This window comes from Podarcis filfolensis (assembly GCF_964270895.1).
Source record: "Podarcis filfolensis genome assembly, chromosome: 13".
In the NCBI taxonomy this organism is placed as follows: Eukaryota; Metazoa; Chordata; class Lepidosauria; order Squamata; family Lacertidae; genus Podarcis; species Podarcis filfolensis.
In genome coordinates this window covers 17,019,389-17,034,977 of record NC_139615.1, presented here as the reverse complement: position 1 = coordinate 17,034,977, position 15,589 = coordinate 17,019,389, and the positions used below count along the sequence as shown (strand labels likewise).

At 46.6% G+C, this 15,589-nt stretch overlaps 1 protein-coding gene across 4 annotated transcripts in view; it reads right to left on the bottom strand.

The window, feature by feature from the left end:
* The window catches only part of IL11 (interleukin 11), a 76,324-nt gene that overhangs the window by 55,160 nt on the left and 5,575 nt on the right, over window positions 1-15,589 (bottom strand). Inside the window, exon 1 of one of the 4 annotated variants that reach the window (XR_014540952.1) lies at window positions 11,080-11,710. The gene's annotated coding sequence lies outside the window, so the exon portion shown is untranslated. Of the gene's footprint in view, window positions 1-11,079; window positions 11,717-15,589 lie in introns of those variants that run through there. The other 3 variants (XR_014540953.1, XM_083582169.1, XM_083582170.1) reach the window with 3 other exon arrangements.

Sequence of the window (15,589 nt, the reverse complement as noted above, 5' to 3'; positions counted from 1 at the left end):
TGGGGGCTGGACAGGGGAGCTATAACCACAAGGAGCAGCAGTTCACAGACAACAGGCAGCCTAACCTTAGGCGATCTGATCGCTAGGTAGGTCAGTGACGGGTAGACAAATATGAGCAGATGGATGTGCAGAAAGGCAACTCTTTTCAACATCTATTATACCATGCATGGAGTAAATTCTAAAAAATGCATTTGAGAAGCGTTTTTAAGACCACACACATACACACACAGCACATTAAATGAAGTTCTGAGAGTCGTACATATCCGCACACTCAACTACAGACAGAAAACAGGTTTAAAAACAGACAATCTGCTTGGAGATTTTGATTGTTATTTCAAAACAAAAGTTAATGACTGTTAATTGATTAAAGTTAATTATTACATCGTTCGCTTTGCCCTTCCTACAGGGAGCTCACACGCATACCTTCATCCTCACGACAATCCTGTGAGGGAGGATCGGCTGATAGGTGAGGGACTGGTCCCACATCACAAATACATGGGGAATTTAACACAGACCTCTACGGTCATATCCCACAATACATTTCAAACACAGAAGCATATAAATGAACACATTTATAATTCTATTTGTGTGTGTGTGTGTGTGTGTGTGTGTGTGTGTGTGCGTGCACGCACGCACGCACGCAATTGTAACGGAGAACGCACAGGAGAACTTTCCACTGGATTGATGTAAAAAGAAATGCCGAAACTCTCACCATGTTTGTGGTTATTTGATAAACCACACTGTAAAGCCTTTTTTACCTGAACTAGGTTTTGGTGGCTCATTAAAATGTAGGATAGAGGTGGATGCTGAGATACTTTATCTGGTTAGGTGGTTTTTGATGTACTGACACCACATGTGGGATTGCGGGGGGGGGGCGTTAAATACATAAAGTGGGTATAGTTATGAAACTGAGTAAACTGAGGTAAACTGAGTATTGGTATTACCCCCTCCCAATACCTATATTCAGTTTAAAAATACATATAAAATGGACAAATGGAAAGGAGAGCCATAGGAGGAGGGATGTGTGTATTCCACAATCAGAAGGAAACAAGAACAGCCCTGCTGCTGGATCAGGCCAGCGGCCCACCTAGTCCAGCACTCTGTTCTCTCCGTGTCCAACCAGGGGGGAGGCTTGAAAGAAGCACCTGAAGGCAACAGCAACACTCTTCCCTTGAGATTCCTGGCAAGTGATATTCAGAGGCACACTGCCTCTGACATAACCATCAGAGCCACTGAAAGCCTTGTCCTCTGAGAATTTCTCTAATCCGGTCCCACGTAACAATGCAACCACATTGCAGTTGTTTTTCTCTCCCAGGATGTTAAGTACAGGCCCCGTCCACACTTGTTGTTTGCTCCAGTTCAGCAGCAAAGATTGAGTTTTCCTGGGGGGAAGTGACAGGGGAAGCAGAAGTCTGGCTGAGCCCTAACTCACAAGAGAGAAAGGCTTAGCTTAGCCATCTCCCTGAGCTAACATTTTATGTGGGTGAGTAGGTGGGAGGGGGTGAATTACAAACAAAAAAACACATGACCCTAGCCTGTACCTGGAACCCAAAGTGTTCCGCTACCTCATCCTGCCTCATGCTCAGAATCTGTAGCCTTTGGTTGAGTGCATGGGCAGCCGAGTGCCAGGTTCCAGGACGGGGATAAGAGAGGCAGTCGGGCGAAAAGCCGCTGATGCAAAAGCAGGAATGTGCAGTATGTCAACAGCTCCGGGAATCCGGGCTGAGCGCACCCTCCAGGAAGGGCACACGCTGGGAAAGCAACGGCAGGTGCTGTCCCATAAGCGCCGTCTGGGAAGCAGGATGAGTCAGTAGAATTGTTCGCAAATACACCTCAAGCATGACCTCCACCTGGGCTCTCTTGGTAAAAAAAGGTAAAGGACCCCTGGATGGTTAGGTCCAGTCAAAGGCTTTTCAGGCCGAGGGAGCTGGCGTTTGTCCATAGACAGCTCTTTCCCGGGTCATGTGGCCAACATGACTATACCACTTCTGGCGCAATGGAACACAGTTAAGGAAACCAGAGCGCACGGAAATGCCGTTTACTTTTCCGCCGCAGCAGTACCTATTTATCTACTTGCGCTGGTGTGCTTTCAAACTGCTAGGTTGGCAGGAGCTGGGACAGAGCAATGGGAGCTCACCCCGTCGCAGGGGTTCGAACTGCTGACCTTCTGATTAGCGAGCCCAAGAGGCTCAGTGGTTTAGACCACAGTGCCATCGGGGTCTTCTCTTGGTAGCCAAGTATTGCTACCCCCTAGAAACCCAGGAAGTTGCCTTGTGTTGGGTCAGGTTACCTGTCCGTCTACCCCAGTACTGTCCGCTCTGGCTGCCAGGGTGTGAGACAGGGAAGGGTCTCCCCCCATCTTCTGCTACCTGATCCTTTCAAAACCTTCCAGCTGGGGGATGAACCTGGGACCTTCTGCAAGCAAAGTGGCTTCCCTATCTGGACCCTCCCCACCTGCATCCTGCCGAGATATGTCCGTCCTAGCCTACAGATGCCTTCTGTATCCCAACTTGAATTCCTTCCTCCTCTCATCTCCACCAAGGCACCCATTCTCCAATTTGCACCTCTCCACCCACACATCCTGCCATGAATTCTGGGCTTTCCCCAGCCCTACCAACATCCTTCGATCTTGACTCCCAACACACAGATTTCAACATATCAGGTTAAGGTCTGTGGATCCTGTTCATCTCTCTCTCTCCCACCCCCCACAGCCCCTCACCCCCCAGCCCTTGCCTTGAACATGGTCCAAGTACAAACAACAGAGAAACAGTGTTCCTGGCTAGAGAGAATTCCTGGGTTGTGTGGAAAATCTGCTGAATCAGCAGCTGGGATTAAAGAAAATGTGCAGCAGACACACAACTCTCTCTCTCTCTCTCTCTCTCTCTCTCTCCCCCCCCCCATTCCCCATTTGGTCTACCTATTTGTGCCAGGAGGCCTGCAGGATCCTCACAAATACCCTTACGCAAAAGTGCCAAGTGTCCCCTCCCTTCAGAGACAGAGACCCAGCTCTTGTCCAAACCTTTTCGTGATGCAGGCAAAGGAGGGGGACTGCTGTGTGGTTTGGCTACGGAGTTGGGGATTTGCATTGGTTTAGAGGGGAGGCTGGGGGGGGGGGCAGAGAAGAAGGACAGAGGAGGGAGAGCATTTTGTACTCCATGCAAGTAATAGGACACACGTATACATTTGCAGCCACACACGTTAACGCATTCAAGCCCAAGCGCACAACACTTCCAGCAGATCTATGCACAAAGGAACACCAGCCAAGGCATCTATATGGGCTGAATGTTGAAGTTCTGCGAGGGTTTCAGAACAAGCAAATTCTGAATTGCGCCCTGTGTTTGGAAACACACGGGAACTGAGCTGTGTATTCCGCTGTGTCTAGGGGCCAGTGGAACATCGGCCATCATTAAGGCAGTGTGACTGGTGCAGTTGCCCAGAGCACAGCTCTCTTCTGTGTTTACCCACATTTGCCTGTGCGAAGCAGGGGAATGGAAGAAAATCTGTTCGTACATTGGACTGTCTGGCCCAGTTCAGACATCGTACTAAAGTATTAAACCGTGGTTTAGCATAACAAGAACAAGCCACAGCAAACCCTGGGCTTGTGCGCTCCCATATACCAGTCTAGCATAGCTGTGAGAAGCAGCAGGGAGTGTAAAAGTTTTTGGCTCTGATTTAGATGAACCACAGCTTCTTGTGCTAACCAAACCAAAAAAAAACCCCATGATTAGTCTTCTTTCGCACAAGTGAACTTCAAACCATGGGTTATGAACTGACTTATTTAGGCAAGTCGCAGTTACCATTAACCACAGTTTAGAGTTCAAACACAGCAGCAAAATCAGCAGCAAAACTTCCTGAACTCTTCAGAGGAGAGGGAAATAGGAGAGGGAATTGTGCAAGGCTCACCATGGCTTATTCTCATCACACCAAGCTATTGTTTAGGCCCATGACATCGGCCGTGCCTTGTTTTCACCACTTGGAATGGAGTGGATCAATTACTGCTTGCTTTTGCAGCTTCCTGTACGTTGCCTGAAATAACAGTATTTTCAAAGTGCCTTAAAGTTCATGTAAGGGACAAAACCAAAAGGCAACAATCTTGAACTGTGATTGTCATTTTTGCTGGAAGATTGAAAAGGTGTGGGGGTGTGGAGTTACAGATATGTAAGTCTGTGCAGGGTGCAAAAATGTCTAATTATCTAAACCAGAGGGGGGGGAGCCTTTTTCAGACAGAGAGACACATGCCCTCATGGTGATCTTCCAGGGGACCACATGCCAATGTAGGTGGTGGAAGCAAGGACAAAAGCTACATTCCAGCCACATAAGACTGATGGTTACATACCGTTTTTCACCTTCCATATGGGCAAAAAAGAGGCGTTATCCCAGTCAGGTAAATGTACGCAAGGATGGTGCAGAGCAGAACTGGCCAGGGGACAATGGATGTGGCCTGGGGAGAAGGTCTGGGACAGTCCTTAGTTTGTAATGCCTTAGTTTGTATGGGGAGCAGCTTCAAACAAACATGTACAGCCATGTACAGCTGCCTCCTCACTTTGCTTCAAGGGCTCCCCCTGTGGTTGCTCAGATCCATCCATCCCTCCATCCATCCATAATTATGCAGTATTTGCATGCCTCCTTTCCATAGTTAAACCATGTTCAAGGTGGCTTATAGCATGAAACAAAAATACAATTACAAACTTAGCAAAACTAGTCATAAACAATAAATTAAACATCAAAAAGTACACAGCCAAATTAAACCGTTTCCACATAAATCATAAAATCTAAAAATATATAGATGGATAGATAGATATATCCATAACAGCAACAACCCCCCCCCCCACCCAACAGAACCCCCTCTAAACAACATCCCAACCCCAAAGTCTGTTCAGCAGTCTCTGCTTTTGTAGTTGCAGTCAGTCAGGGATCCGCCCTCCCAGGCCAGGTGGGAAAAGGCCTGCAAGGCAGAGTCTTCCAGGACTCACAGCCAAGAATGGTCAGCCTGGAGGCCTTCAGATGTGCCTGTGGGCGCCAGTATTGACCTAGCAGTCAAGGAAAGCACGCTCTGCATATGTTCTGATGCTATTTCTTATCAACTCCCAGCATATTTCCGGAATTAAGCCCAGCACTGGAAACAGAAGCTGGCCCAGTGTCCTGAACCTGGCACAACTCTAGTATCTCCTTTGGTGCAATTCCTATTTTTCACATCTTACTGTAAGCAACTGTAACCTGCCACCAAACCTCAGGTGCATACAACTTTCCCTGTTTACCCTTCCCACAGTTTCCTTCCCCCACCTCTGCGCTGAATTTTAGATTGTAAGCTCCTCCGTGCCCTCTGCAAAGAGTACTTCATGGTTCTATATTAATAGTAATTATTACAGTTGTCGTTGTTATTGATGACACTATTGCATCCTCTCGTGTTGTGTATTAGAGCCCAGGGGAAGAAGCCACAGCACGGAAGCCTGACAGTGTGCATGACCTTTGAGCCAGCCTCAAAGGATGTGACTTCATTCCTTTTGCTTTATAGCAGCCTTCAGGGAAACCCCCGGCCAAAAAAGGAAAAAAAACAAAACAAAACAGAATAGCAACCCCTTCTGCCATGTTCCAAGTCCCCATTGCCAGCCTGGTTTTGGCTCCTGCGCGACAGGGAATCCCGTGCAAAAGGAAGGCTGGCTTCTTGTCCGGACTGGCGTCTAGACATTCCAGGGGAATCCGGGACGCGTTGCCAGGGGTGGGGTCACTTTTTGGGCACGGCGGTTAGACTCTTGAGGTTGCTGCGCTCATGGGGCGGATGAGTCGTTCCAGAGAGTCCGTGTCATTTTTTGCGCTGAGACGGAAAAGTTCTTAGCTAGCAGGTGACGGAGCTGAAACAGCCATGGTGGGAGGCTCCCGTGTGTGTGTGTGTGTGTGTGTGTGTGTGTGTGTGTGGCAACTCTCCCTATTCTTCAGCAAGACGAGGTATTCAGCAGCAGATGCTGCCAGATGGCTGGTGAAAGACCCTTCCGCATTTTGACAGATGAAAATAAGCACTGCGCTGCACGAAGCCAAAAAAAAAAAAAGTCTTAGACTTGGGAGTGAGTGGGTGGGTGGGGAGCAGCTTCTTGGGGGAGGCAGGGGTACAGAGACGTGCCAACACACCCCAGGAACAACCCGGACTGTGAACATCAAAAGCCAGCCAGAGTCCTGCAATGCTGAAGGCAAGCTCTAAACTTTTGGATGCCACAAACATTCCTTCAGTTTAGGATTTCAAACAGAAGGCTCCGAAGGAATTAATTTCTGTCTCAAAGGAGGGAAGGGGAGGGGGATATCTGTACCCACAAGGCCAGCCCCTAGTCATTGCATTCATTCCCTCCCGCAAGGTCATGTATCCACGCACCCTGCTCTTCTTTAATACACTGAGCTTGTTCCCTTTATGCTCTAAGCTCGTCCTGTTCCCTCTTCCATCCTCCCCTTCTCCTAACTCCAAAGAAGGGGGATTGTCAATCACTCAGGGCTGGTTCTAGGCTTTTGTGGGTCCTCCTCCTCACCGCAGCTTGCCTCCACCACCCCATATTGGTGACTTGGGCCCAGAAACAGAAGATAGGGAGGTTGAATGGCTGGCAGCTGCAGCTCCTCCTGCTTGCTATCGCCCCATGGTGGAGATGGGCCCAGAGGGTGAGCAAATTGTTGCTTCCCTTCCTTGCTGCCAAGGCAATTGCAGAGGCTCCAGTTGGTGCTGGGCCCTAGCAGACGCTTGCCTAATGCCAAGCACTGAGGCCGGGCCTGCCGTCAGTCACTGTTACTACGACTATACACACCCGCAAAGCAGCATGGTCCCAGCCGAAAAGTGGCTGGGGAGTAGGCCCATTGGTTGCTAGGCAACCCACAAAGAGCTGCCTTTTGGCTTCTGGCTCTAGAGGAATAGAGGTCCTTTGCTGTTGCTTAGCAACTGAAGGGCCCCGACCTCCACTTCATGTCAAAGAGGTGGCTTCTTCCAACTGTTCCTGGAACCCCAGAGAGATATCCATGCAGTGAAGGCACTGTCCCACTAGTCTTCGGCCGGCCAGCCCCCAACTTACAACTAGCCTGGAGGATGCCACTGACCCCTAGCTGCCCTCTCCTCAGCCTCAGTGCTGCTCTTGCAGAATTCAGCCAAGAGGAGGACAGGGAGAAAACGTGAATGAGTTGGCTCTGCTTGCCATTGACTTTGGCTTCACCAAATGTTGGCCTCCTTGTCTCTCGCCCAATAGGTATCATCACATCAGCCCCCAGTGTAGCCATGTGACCCAACAGTAAGCCCAGTCCTGAATGCGTATCACAAAAGATATAAGCCCCCCCTAAGGCCATTGGTGCTAAAAAGCTACTGGGTGACAAGAGAGCCAGGGTGGGCATGGTGGTCCTGGGTTCAAATCCCACAGAGGGTCTCTCCACAATTCTCTGCAGAAATAAACATGCATCAACCTGGCACATAGGTTTTTGCTCCACATACATTTGCTGGAAAACTACCACTGGTTCCCTGCTGCATACTCACAGAGTAAGAAACCTGCTCCAATGGAAGCAGCTGCAAAAAAGTGCCAATTGTGCCCCATCTGTAAAATAGGCATACTAGTGGCATAGCTCAAGGGACTGCAGTGAAGACAAGGTATTTTTGAAAAGGAGGAAGAGGTGCATGCAATATGACAGATAAGTGTGCAGCAGCAAGGATTGTATTCTGAAACAGAGAAGTTTGAAATTTTGCTCATCAGCTGTTGCAGAACCCTGGGATCATTTTCCCTACTTCGTCACTGACTTCTGCCAGGAGCTGCAAATTATTTGGTGCAAGATTCTGACAGGTGCCAGTAGGCTTTGCCTAATTCCGTCACTTCCGCTGCTCCGAAGTTTCACGCTACATTTCTTAGCAGCACCAGCCCAGCTCAACCTACAAACCTCACTACTCCTGGAAAAGCCAGGAACCCCAGCTCCCAGAATCCCTTGCTCCCACTTTTTGGCCACAGAATCCCAAGAACCTTCTTTGCAAGCCTTGAAGGAAGGTCTGAGGGGTGGCTCGAGGAAGTGAAGTGGGGAAGAGAGTAAAAGAGTCAGACGGCTCCTAACAAAAGGGTGTATCCTTCTGCACTCTGTAGGTCCCTTTTCAGAGAATTTGGCCCAAGCCAGCACATTCCGACTTTGAACCAGCTGCCTCCGTGAGCTCTCCGAGGCATCCCCCCTACAAAGGGCTCCAGGCTTTTCCCTCCCTTGGAGCTGGCCAGCCAGACCTCCAGCACCATCAGACAAGCTAAGCCTCCGCTGTTCCATTCCTCGCTCACTCTGAACTCTTGCCCAGTCTGAGGTTTGGGAGGCAGCCTACTTGAGGGGGAAGCAGAGCCAATTCCTGTCCTACTCCCTACCATCCTCTCCTCCCTCCCTCAGACGGAGCCGTGATCCTACTCCCCTTCGGTAGCTTCTCAACCACCACCACCACCACTCCCGGCTCTCCAGAGGACCCAGGAGTCCTGGCTCCCGGCCACCTTCATTCTGGCCCATTAGGCTGGGATTGAACCAGCCCTTTTCCCCCTCCTGCTTTTGGCCACCAAGCCAAGGGTGTATGTGTGTGTGTGTGTTTTAAATGTTAGCCTGCTTCTAGACAATGGCAAACTTTACATTTGCGTGAATGCCGGTTAACGTAACTCTGACGGTTCAGCCGCAGGACTATCTCACTCCCCACAACAACAACAACAACAACACAGTTGCTTCACAACAAGTAGCGCTCCCGTTCTGCTCCGCTCCCCTTGGGTTGGAACGGCATCTGTAAACCACCCCATCCACAATGGTTTTGTTTGCATTTTCCCCATCCTCCTGGGCCGGTGCCTGGTGCACAGGGTGTTCCCTCTTTGCTGTGACTCTACTTAGAGGGCCCCGGTGGGTTTGTGGTTGATTCAGACAGGACGATCGTGGCCGCGACCTCCTGTTTTCATCACAGCGGCTTGTCGTCTGTCCCAACCGGAGGGTGTGAGGCCATCACGGCGGGAGCAAAAAGCCAAGTCCCGGCCGCAAGGAACGATAGGGAGTTCAGCCCTCGAGGCCTGGAGGACCCAGGCACAGGGAAGATGCCCCCTTTTAAGCCTTAAGCATGGGTGGCATCAGCAGTGGGTAAGTGTGGGCTGAAAGACATAGCTCCCCACCTGCTAGGGAGGGCTAGGACTTCCCATGCACACTAGCTACAGAAAATGTTGGTGTGGTTATAGCATGCTGCTTCGTAGCCACTATTGTCTACTCTGACGGGGGGAGCAGCTCTCCAGCTTCTCAAGCAAAGAGGTCTCCCCCAACACCTGCTCACTGAATTTTGTTTTTCATCTGGAGATGCCGGGGATTTTCTGCGTGCAAAGGATGTGCTCTACCCCCGAGCTTCAGTTCCAGGCATACAGATCTATAGACACAGATTTCATAAGGTGCTGGTTTTGACCTATAAAACCTTATGGGGCTCAGGATTCCAATACTTCAAGGACCACCTCTCTCCACATGAACCAACTCAGACGCTGCATTCATTATCCAAGGCCCTTCTCTGTGCGCCCCCTCCAAGGAAGCTGCAGAGGGTGCTGACACAAGAACGGGCCTTCTCAGTGGTGGCTCACCACGTGAAGAACACTCTCTCCAGGAAAGCATACCTGGCACCTTCACTGTTTATTTTTAAGTGCCAGACAAAAGCATGTGTCTTCCACCAGACCTTTCTTTGGCCTTTAATTGTCTGTGGTCTCTTTTAGTGGGTAGGTGGGATGTGTTAGTCGTGCCTTCTTTTAAATATTAATATGTTTTTAGCTTTTTTAGCTTTTTGTTGGTTTAAATTTTAAAAGTTGCTCTGGGTTTCTTTTTGTAAAGCAACCCAACTAATAAGTGCAACAAACAAACAAACAAACAAACAAACAACTACTACATGAAGTATTTGGAAAAAGAACCACCTTTGCTTTGGAAACCCTATTCCTAGGACTGACTTATTCCTGCAAGTGAATGAGCTGGCACAGTGCTGATGTAGCAGAATGAACTGCACCACTCCAGACCTCACAAAGACAGTCACATTTCTGAATGTTCCCCTATGTTAAAAACTATCTGCCAATTAGAAAATGAGCACAGGCTGACAAAGGACTGGGATAGATACTTTCTCCCTGATGTGCTAGATTTCGATTTGCAGTGAGATTGTGTTGATTTTGATCCCCCCCCCCATGATTTGTAATTAGATCTGTAATTCTGCACTGCAATGCAGTGTGTAAGGGTGCACTGCAGAACGGTGTCAGATGTTGCTGGCATCTCAATGGTGAAAGTCCTGACTTCAATGCAGACTAATAATACACTCCTATAAATGTCTACTCATGAGTAAGTGCCACTTAATTCAGCCGGACTTAAAGGTAAAGGTAAAGGGACCCCTGACTGTTAAGTCCTGTTTCGGATGACTCTGGGGTTGCGGCGCTCATCTCGCTTTACTGGCCAAGGGAGCTGGCATTTGTCCGCAGACAGCTTTCTGGGTCATGTGGCCGGCATGACTAAGCCGCTTCTGGCGAACCAGAGCAGCGCACGGAAACGCCGTTCACCTTCCCACCGGAGCAGTACCTATTTATCTACTTGCGCTTTGACGTGCTTTCGAACTGCTAGGTTGGCAGGAGCTTGCAGGTAAATGCATACAGGACTCGTCAGTCAGTCACACTTTTGTCTTATTGAAACAAATGGGGCTAAAGCATGGGCAACTCACAGAGCAAGTAGTCATATCTACTCAGAAGTAAATCCTACTTTACTCCAAGGTAAGTGGGTTAAGGAATGCAGCCTGAGGTTACGATCCAATACCCTTTGGATTTGTCTAGGAGGCAGGCCCATTAAACTGAGTGAGTCTTACTTCTGAGTAGAGTGTGTACAGTTGCACTGGAAGTCTGATTCCAATTGTCTATGTTTTGCACTGAGAGACAGAAAGTGGGAAAAGCTGAGTTTATTACCAGTATAACCCCACTGAGGCAGAACTGGGCCTTCCTGTTGCAGAGAGCCCTCTCTTACTCCCTTTTAAGCCTTACCCAAAGAAATGGTCATGAGGTAGTCTTTTAAAACACATTGCTTTTTCAGAGTTTTTTAGGAAATGGAGCTACTACTTACCCTGAAAAACAGAGGAGGGTGCTTGAGGTTTTCAGGGCAACGTGGAGCAACCCTTACATAACTCAATGGAAAAGGCTGGAGCTCTTTATATTGCTTCTTCTTTGCCGAGTGTTCTGCAGAGATCCTTCCCTCTAGGCAACAACCAGCCAAACACTTTGGTTCCCACAGTGAGTAGGCCATTATCCTTCCACTTTAAGGATTGTAGCTCTGCAAAGGGAATGAATAGGGGCCTCCTAACAACTCTCAGAGCCCTTTGAAGAACTGCAGCTCCCAGAATCCTTTGGGGGACGCCATGACTGTTTAAAGAAGCAGCATCGAAATGTATTGTGTCAATGCGGCCTTAATTATATGTTGAAGACTGTGCCCACAAACAACAACACCCAGCCAGGCTGGAGGGTCCCTTCTGTCTTTCATAAGAGTAGCCTAAAGTCGCTGTTTATCTCCTACCAATGAGAGAGACGCTGCAATTGCCAAATTTCTATGCATCTAAGAAAGATGTGGGACTGGGAGAGGTGCCCATGTTTAATCTGGTAACATCAGGTAAACTGAGGGATCTCAATTTTAGAAATAGCTGCTCATCTTTTTCCTCCAAAAAGGGGTTGGCGACCTCTAGTGCCCAAAACCTGTGATTGCACCAGTTTAAAAGAGGGCAAAAGCTAATAAATACATAATATTTGAGTGCAGAAGCAAATAAATAAGTAAATATAAAGTTGCTGTTTGCCAAAGCAATGGTCAGCATAAGTTGGGCTCCAGCTGTCAATAACCCCAGGCAGCATTGCCAGTGGTTGGGGATGATGGAAGCTGGGGTCCAAAAACATCTGGAGGGCCACAGGTTCCCCAGCCCTGACTAAACCCACAGTTCTGTTTCCCACAGTAGGCAATCAGATGCTTCCAGGAAGCCAACAAGCAAGGCAATATTCCTTCCCGGCTGTTGCCTCCCTCCAGCAAGTTGCATTTTCAGGTATACTATTATTGAACATCTAAGGGACACAGGTGGCGCTGCGGGTTAAACCACAGAGCCTAGAACTTGCCGATCAGAAGGTTGGCGGTTCAAATCCCCACGATGGGGTGAGCTCCCGTTGCTCGGTCCCTGCTCCTGCCAACCTAGCAGTTCGAAAGCACGTCAAAGTGCAAGTAGATAAATAGGTACCGCTCCGGTGGGAAGGTAAACGGTGTTTCCGTGTGCTGCTCTGGTTTTGTCAGAAGCGGCTTAGTCATGCTGGCCACATGACCCGGAAGCTGTATGCCAGCTCCCTTGGCCAATAAAGCGAGATGAGCGCCGCAACCCAGAGTCGGCCATGACTGGACCTAATGGTCAGGGGTCCTTTTACCTTATTGTTGAACATGGAAGTTCCATTTATTTATCGTGGTGAATTACCACTGACAGACTCGTCTATTCTCAAGGTATTTGTTTTCCCCCCTTCTGAGTCTTCTAAAGTAGGGGGCACCACTGCAGATTCCTTAATTTAATTATGTACTGTGTGAAGAAGCACTGGTTTTTGCCCTTCCTGAGTCTACTGTTCCTCAATTTCATTCAATGACCTCAATTCTTAGTATTTTGGGAGAGGGCAAAGGCTCAATCCATTTTTTCCACACCATGCTTAATTATATAACCCCCCTCCTTAACTATTCCCCCCCCCAACAAAACATTTTTGCTAAACTGTTAGCATTATAACGATGCAGCATTTTTAGTTTCCTAAATCTCAATCAGTTGCTCAACAAGTATCTGTAATTCCTCCGAACAAAAGAGGAGAGAGACAAAATATTGAGTCTGCATTTTCAGAAGACCTTGGAAATACATCAATCAAGAGTGGAGATATTCAAAGACATTCCGAAATACCTTCTGGATCTTAGGTCTAACTACGGAGACCTGGTGACCCTGTTGAGAAGTAATAGAATTGTTTTCAGGTGGGAATTCCCTCAAGGCCTATCTTTTACTTTCAAAGGAAGAAAGTTAAAAATAAGATCAGTGGAGGATAAAGAAAGATTTTTGAAAGATCATGGAGAAGATTTGCAGAAAGAATCTGAAGAAGAGCTAAGAGCACTAAAACCAGGAATACTAGACATAGCATCACTATCCTTTGGATTGGACAACTCAGAGAAAGTGATACCACTGACAGAACAAGAACAATTGCTGGGTGCAGTTGGAGGAAAAGCAAAGTAACCATGCCATGGCTCTGCAACTATTAAGTTGGAATATTAATGGTTTTAACTCCCTGGAGAAGAAGAAAAAAGTCTTTCATTTATTGAAAAAGGAACAATTGGACTTGATTTGTTTACAGGAAACACATGTGATAAGGCTACACAGGAAAGTATTGATCAATAAAAGATTGGGTCAAGAGTTTATTTCATCGGATAAGGTTAAAAAAAGAGGGGTAGTGATTTATGCAAAAGAGAGCCTATCACCGAAATTTATGTTTAAAGATGACCAAGGAAGATTTGTGGCAATTGAAATTCAAGCACAAGGAGAGAAATTTCTGATAGTAGGAGTTTATGCACCAAATGAAGGGAAATCGGAATTTTTTAAAAAGTTGCATGAGACATTGCTGGACTATATGGATTATAACATTATCATGATGGGAGATATGAATGGAGTGGTATCCACAAATATGGATAAGGCACAGAGACAGGTAGTTACTAAGGATGGCAGACTACCAAAAACCTTTTTTGAGATGACTGACAATATGGACTTAATTGACATTTGGAGAACAAAGAATCCCCTGGGTAGAGAGGGAACTTCTCTGAAGCCAAAATGACATGGACAAGAATTGACCAAATCTGGATAACTAGAGGACTGGCTCCTAAGACTCGAAAAGTGGAAATTTGCCCTAAAACTTGCTCCGACCATAATGCTGTCAAAATGGAGATGAAACTAACACCAACTGGTTCCTTCAGATGGAGGATGAATGACACCCTGTTTAGAGATGAAGAGGTTACCAAGAAGGCCCAAAAAACCTTGAGAGACTATTTCGAGATAAATATGAACACTACCATTGAAAAAAGAGTAATCTGGGACGCAAGCAAAGCGGTTATGAGGGGGTTTCTAATTCAACAGAATGTATTAAAGATGAGAACTCAAAATGAGAAAAAAGACAAAATTTTGGAACAAATAAAAGAGGGTGAGAAGAAACTGAGAGTGAAACCAAAGTCACAAGAGATTCTGAGAGAAATAAAGTTATATCAAGTTCAATATATGAAAATGATGAACCAGGAAATAGAATGGAAAATTAAACAGATGAGACAAAGGACATTTGAATCGGCTAATAAATGTGGAAAACTGTTAGCTTGGCAAATGAAAAAAAGACAAAAACTTAACACAATTACTAACTTGGAAGTGGAAGGAAAGAATATTCAGAATCCAGTGGAAATTAGAAAATGTTTCCAGAGGTATTTTAAACAGTTATATACACAAGGGCCACAGAAAGAGTTTGATATAGACCAATTTTTAAAAACAAATGGACTACAAAAAATCTCTCAAGAAAACAAGTTAATGTTGAACCATAAAATTACAGAACAGGAGGTAGAAGGTGCCATCCAGAATATGCAGTTGGGCAAATCTCCAGGGCCGGATGGCTTAACCTCAAAATACTATAGATCTTTGAAAGATTGGATAATTCAACCACTAAAGGAGGTTTGTAATGAAATTTTTGAGGGGGGAAAAGCGCCAGAGTCGTGGAAGGAAGCTTATATTACACTTATACCGAAAACTGAGTCTGAAAAGACACAACTTAAGAACTAACGCCCCATATCCCTGCTTAACGTGGATTACAAAATTTTTGCAGACATTTTGGCTAAAAGATTAAAAAAAGTATTAGTGGAGGAGATACATAAAGACCAAGCTGGCTTTCTCCCGGGCAGACACTTGTCTGACAACACGAGAAATATAATTAATATTTTGGAAAAACTGCAAGTGAACATTAATACTAAAGCAGTCTTAATATTTGTAGATGCGGAGAAAGCCTTCGACAATATTTCTTGGAGTTTTATGAAGAAAAATCTTCAGGGGATGGGGGTTGGTCAAGGTTTTGAAAACGGTATAGGTGCAATTTACTCAGAACAAAAGGCTAAACTAATTGTTAACAATGTGGTGACAGAGGAATTTAAGATAGAGAAAGGGACACGACAAGGCTGCCCAATTTCCCCATTGCTCTTTATTTCGGTCCTGGAGGTTTTGCTAAATATGATCAGAAGGGACCAACTGATTAAAGGTATAAAGGTCGGAGCCAAACAGTACAAATTGAAAGCTTTTGCAGATGACTTAGTACTGACGTTACAGGAGGCAGAATCTAGTACTAAAAGAGTATTAGAACTGATTCAAGAATTTGGTCATGTGGCAGGATTTAAGTTGAATAAGTTAAAAACTAAGGTTCTAGAGAAAAACTTAACACCGATTGAGAAAGAGAGGTTTCAGAAGGAGACAGGTTTAACACTGGTTAAGAAAGTAAAATACCTGGGGGTTAATATGACCGCTAAGAACTTAAATTTATTTAAAGACAATTATGAGAAATGT